The following is a 6,197-nucleotide window of genomic DNA, read 5'->3' as shown; positions in this document are numbered from 1 at the left end:
GAATCACCATATACAATTAACCGACGGTAAAGCAGATGCCAGACTGGGATTCATTGGAAGAATCCTAAGGAAATGCAGTCCGAAAACAAAGGAAGTAGGTTACAGTACACGTGTTCGCCCACTGCTTGAATACTGCTCACCAATGTGGGATCCGTACCAGATAGGGTTGATAGAAGAGATAGAGAAGATCCAACGGAGAGCAGCGCGCTTCGTTACAGGATCATTTAGTAAACGCGAAAGCGTTACGGAGATGATCGATAAACTCCAGTGGAAGACTCTGCAGGAGAGACGCTCAGTAGCTCGGTACGGGCTTTTGTTGAAGTTTCGAGGACATACCTTCAGCGAGGAGTCAAGCAGTATATTGCTCCCTCCTACGTATATCTCGCGAAGAGACCATGAGGATAAAATCAGAGAGATTAGAGCCCGCACAGAGGCATACCGACAACCTTTCTTTCCACGAGCAATACGAGACTGGAATAGAAGGGAGAACCAATAGAGGTACTCAAAGTACCCTCCGCCACACGTCGTCAGGTGGCTTGCGGAGTATGGATGTAGATGAACATGTAGATACAACGTGCAGACGTCACAATACGCCAGAGAGGCACTCTGGATGTATTCGCTTTAAAGAAGAACAAACCAAGAATAAAACTGCTTGTGAAACCACAGCACCCAATCAAATTCGAGGAGTGCAATGGCTCTTCGTGCGCAACAAACGGTTCAACAGTACCGCAAATTCGGCAGTTTTGTGTATTTACTGTACTCTGTAGGGCAGAATGTGCCTTGCCACTCCATAGAATATTGCCCGACCACATGCCATCAACTTCGATCCGTGCCAGAAACCGAAGAGCAAATTCAGAACGTTGCTGCGGATCATGAGGTTTCAGCTGTTGCAGCGTCTGAATTTTGTACGGTTACCAGCGTAAAATAAACCGCACAACTTTTCGCACTGTTGACCATGGGCTGAACAATTCTTGCGACACTGCACGAGCAGTAGCACTAGCCATAGCACAAGTTGCATGATCAGTAGCAACAGCAATCTCGTCAGTAACTGCCACCGGAATAGGACGCCTTGCCGTTCCAGGTGCGACACCAAACTCAACCGTGTTTTCGAATTTCATTATAATCTTCCTCAAATCATCTAATGACATAAGGTCTCTCTTCAGACCTTTCAGTCGGTGATACCCCCTCGATGCAGCACTATAATTACTGCCATCACATAAAATAGTTTCATTAATAGCGCATGGTCTCTCTTCTCGATAGCCATACTGTTCACTCACGACGTAGCTCATCAAATGCCAGCGTGCATGTCACACCATCATACAAACAGTGTACAGCGCCAGATTTGCACCTGGTGGCCACAAGTGGGACTTACTTCTTTTTCATCATAAATAATAACGCTTTAGCATATCTACCACGTTTCGCTGCCCACACTGGATCCGTGAATAGCTGCACTTTTAATTAAATCGCTCGGTACATGCGTATTATATAAATCCATCCACTATTTCTTAGAAACGTATCGCGACTTTATGATCACCACGTACATTCGATACGCCACTGAACGAGCCGACGCAGTGGTTAGCACATTGGACCTACACTCGAGAAGATGGTGCTTCAAAGCCTCCTGCGCCCAAACAGACTAACGACGTTTTATTTGGTTACCTTTAAGCTGGTTATGGCAAATGCTGTAAGTTCCTATGAAAGGGTACTGAATGACGGGGGAATAACTTTTATATACAGGACCTTTCTTATGTATATCCATTGATAATGTGGCTTCTGAAGTGGTGGGACTGAACTATAGCACCTGTCTTACGATTCCATTTTCTGTCTTGGATTAATTATGATCATTTATTTCACGCGGCCAGCTTGCTGATACTCGGCGCTCTGAGATTTATAAGCGCTTATTCATATCCTCATAATTTTACACAGTCACCCTGTGGGGTGTACATTAGATACGTCCACACAGGGTAACTGTGTAAAATTACGAGGAATGGGTAAGCACCTATAGTCCATCCCCAAATATCAGCTAGCTGTCTTGTGAAATTAATGACTGTGATCACAATACAAAATGGAACTATCGTTTAGTAAATCTGTGGCTGGGGCTCACGATATGAAATAAAAAAGAATTATTGATCTATCTTATGGTATGACTTTATTTTACTGTATATTACTGAATTTTTACACACATCAGAAAAAGCTTTGCATCACCTCAGTTACGACAGTTCTGGAACCTGTACAGAAAAATGGAATAGCTCAACATAAACATAATTTCTGTCCTTTTTTATTGCGCATGAAAACCACACATTGCATGTTGTACCACCATACAGCGACACCTTCAGAGGTGGTAGTCCAGATTGCTGTACACACCGTTACCTCTAATACCCAGTAGCACGTCCTCTTGCATTGATGCATGCCTGTATTCGTCGTGCCATACTATCCACAAGTTCATCAAGGCACTTTCGGTCTAGATTGTCCCACTCCTCAACGGCGATTCGGCGTAGATCCCTCAGAGTGGTTGGTGGGTCACGTCGTTCATAAACAGCCCTTTTCAATCTATCCCAGGCATGTTCAAATAACTTACGGGTTTGCTGCCGGGTGACTTCGTCGAACACAGCCGATATTTCGACAGGAGCACACCCTGCCATTCTCAAGGCATGGCATGGCGGTTCACAGAGGAGAAACAAGGAAGACACTACACACGGAACAAGTTTCAACACAACCAAAGATAACCAACATCAGAAATATCCATAAGAAATATCGATGTTGGGTATCTTTGGTTGTGTTGACACTTGTTCTGTGTGTGGTGTCTTCCTTGTTTCTCCTCTGTGAACCGAGGTATTAAATTTGCTTGCACATTTTTTCTTCCTTGCATTTGTGTCTTGAAAATGGCAGGGTGTGCTCCTGTCGAAATATCGGCGGTGTTCGACGACGTCACGCGGCAGCAAACCCGTAAGTTATTTGAACATTCGATTCGCGGGGAAAAGTTAAGGTCTCATATTCCAGGGATGTTCGATAGGGTTCTTGTCTGGAAAACATGCTGGTCACTCTAGTCGAGCGATGCCGTTATCCTGAAGGAAGTCATTCACAAGATATGCACGATGGGGGCGCGAATTGTCGTTCATGACAATGAATGCTTCGGCAGTATGCTGCCGATATGGTTCCACTATCGGTCGGGAAATGGCATTCACGTATCGTACAGCCGTTACAGCGCCTTCAGTGCCTTCCATGACCACCAGCGGCGTACGTCGGCCCCACATAATACCACCCCAAAACAGCAGGGAACCTCCACCTCGCTGCACTCGCTGGACAGTGTGTCTAAGGCGTTCAGCCTGACCGGGTTGCCTCCAAACAAGTCTCCGACGATTGTCTGGCTGAAGGCATATGCGACACTCATCGGTAAAGGGAACATGATGCCAATCTTGAGCGGTCCATTCGGCATGCTGTTGGGCCTATCTGTACCGCGCTGCATGGCGTCTTGGTTGCAAAGATGGACCTCGCCTTGGACGCGGCAATGAAGTTGCACATCATGCCGCCTATTGCGCACAGTTTGAGTCGTAACACGACGTCGTGTGGCTGCACGAAAAGCATTATTCAACATGGTGGCGTTGCTGTCAGGTTTCCTCCGAGCCATAATCCGTAGGTAGCGCTCATCCATTGCAGTAGTAGCCCTCGGGCGGCCTGAGTGAGGCATGTCATCGACAGTTCCTGTCTCTCTTTGTCTCCTCCATGTCCGAACAATATCGCTTTGGTTCACGCCGAGACGCCTGGTCACTTCCCTTGCTGAGAACCCTTCCTGGCACAAAGTAACAATGCGGACGCGATCGAAGCGCGGTATTGTCTGTCTAGGCGTGGTTGAGCTACAGACAATACGATTTGTGTACCTCCTTCCTGGTGGAACTACGAACTGATTGGCTGTCGGACCCCTTCCGTCTAATAGGCGCTGCTCATGCATGGTTGTTTACATCTTTGGGCGGGTTTAGTGACATCTCTGAACAGTCAAAGGCACTGTGTCTGTGATACAGTATACACAGTCAACGTCTGTCTTCAGGAGTTCTGGGAACTGGGGTGATGCAAAACTTTTTTTGATGTGTGTAATTTTGACGCATGTGTAGGCTCTTTAAGTGCCCTACACATATAAATGAATATTCGCGGTGTCTGCATGCGGCAAAGATATTACAGGGGGTATGATTATCCGAGTAAGTTGGAGGGAAACTATCATTTTCCTTATGTACGTCATTGGCCTTTTTCATAGATCTCGGTGTCTGTCGGTCTTCTGAGCTGATGGGAGAAATATGTATGTAATCGAGCTGTCTCAATATTGTGTTAAGTAAAATTTTAATATGCGGAAGTCGCAAATTTCTATTCTACTATCGAGCTACCTCCTAATTTCCTTCTCCCGATGCGACGAGTACCTGCATTTTTAAAATTCAGCTCTTCGGCGAGAAAGTCAACTCGAATAAAGAATAGTGGCCGCAGCCACTCCGGCATTGTTCTACATCACTGGGGAGAAAAGGTTAATAGTAAGCCGCATACCAAAAACTATGGCATTAACATTCAAGTAATATTTCAGAAATGCCACAACGTTCTTAACACGCATGCGTCGATACCTCCGTACGTTTCTGGGCATACAACTCTTGGCCGGCCGGAGTGGCCGAGCGGTTAAAGGCGCCACAGTCTGGAACCGCACGACAGCTGCGGTCGCAGGTTCGAGTCCTGCCTCGGGCATGGATGTGTGTGATGTCCTTGGGTTGGTTAGGTTTAAGTAGTTCTAAGTTCTAGGGGACTTATGACCACAGCAGTTGAGTCCCATAGTGCTCAGAGCCATTTGAACCATTTACAACTCTTGGTGCGACTAGACATGCATTAGCATAATTACTGTACATCCGGACAATCCAAGTTATCTCTCTCCCCAACCTATACACTTACCCTGCAGAACTTCTCTTTGAACTTTTAAACTTATTTGTCTTCTAGGTCTGAACAAAAGCGGTGACATCCGAAACCGATAATTTCATTTTGAAACAGTTTGCAACTGTGCTGGATAATAAATTATTTTAGAAACAAGCAATTACTGGCGTCCCAGCACGACGAAACGTTGTTCTTTCCAGAACAATACCTCTATGAGTCTGCTTGCAGAAATATTCCAGTCGTCAGTCTTTAGAGACGAAATTACGAGAAGGCAGATTTCGTTCTGTTATTACTGCTTTATGACTGACGTCTGGGAACCAGTAAAAGACGGTGCAAGGTAGTCAGCTGCCATGCAGAGGATGTGGTCCGTCACGTAAACCGCCGCGCAGCGCAATGGCGTGTTTACGAGACTGCGGCTGCTTACAAGTCAAAATGCCGACAGAGGTTTACGGCAGCCACCATGTACTGCCATTAGTCGGTAATTCCTGTCGCTGGACTTAAGCGCCGCTCACATTCCCCGACTTGCACCGTCACTTCCAGTTCTTATTAATTAATTTATTTTTCCTCTTGATCTGTCAACACTAGAAATGAGAGACGGTCGCCTCATCCAAGCAGCTGCGCTTCGCCATAAATTGTTCATCGTTTTCTGTTTAAAACAAAAACAGTCGTAAATACAGTAAACATCATAGCAGCTGGTGATCTATGAGGCTCACCGAGAGGAACCCGTTAGAGGGTGTGTTTTTGAATCTGTACCCAGACTGTCGATACAGTTTAATGAACCATCATTTGACCTAGTCTTCTTCGTCATATACCTGTCACTGCCAGTACCAGAGTCGAACTGTAATTGAAGGCATTTAAGGCAGCAGTTCGGTAATACCACGCAGTCCGGATGGAGACTAGGCCAGGAACACATCTAAGGTTATCACTCGTAGCATATGACGGAGATAGCTTGGTCACTTGCAGAAATGAGCCTCATTAAATAGCATCGCCAACCCAACTTACGTAAAATACTATACACTGGATTAGATATAGTTTTGTTCCATAGATCCATAATAAGGAGATCCTCAAGGATGAAGCAAGTGTTAAAGAAACAGGAATACAGTACACATATTTACAAAGAAAGAGAGAGAGAGAGATATGCAAACGTTCCTTCCGCAGAACCTAAGTGAAATGGTCCTCATGGACGTGGACTGTTTCAAAAAATCTGGATCATTTTGAAATTTGACAGGTAATTTCAAAATATTTAACATCGAATTTAAATTTAGGTGATAAGAAAACTTTTCTGTAGGTATTTC

At 45.3% G+C, this 6,197-nt stretch overlaps 1 non-coding gene across 1 annotated transcript; it reads left to right on the top strand.

Moving 5' to 3' along the window:
- The first annotated feature begins 4,638 nt into the window (after positions 1-4,638).
- On the top strand, positions 4,639-4,722 carry Trnas-gga (transfer RNA serine (anticodon GGA)). Its single transcript is given in 2 exon segments — positions 4,639-4,678; positions 4,688-4,722. It is a non-coding gene; the product is annotated as a tRNA-Ser (tRNA).
- Positions 4,723-6,197: the final 1,475 nt, after the last annotated feature.

Source organism: Schistocerca serialis, chromosome 2, assembly GCF_023864345.2.
Source record: "Schistocerca serialis cubense isolate TAMUIC-IGC-003099 chromosome 2, iqSchSeri2.2, whole genome shotgun sequence".
NCBI classification, from domain to species: domain Eukaryota; kingdom Metazoa; phylum Arthropoda; class Insecta; order Orthoptera; family Acrididae; genus Schistocerca; species Schistocerca serialis.
The sequence above is the reverse complement of the archived record's forward strand: the minus strand, read 5'-3'. Positions and strand labels throughout refer to the sequence as shown.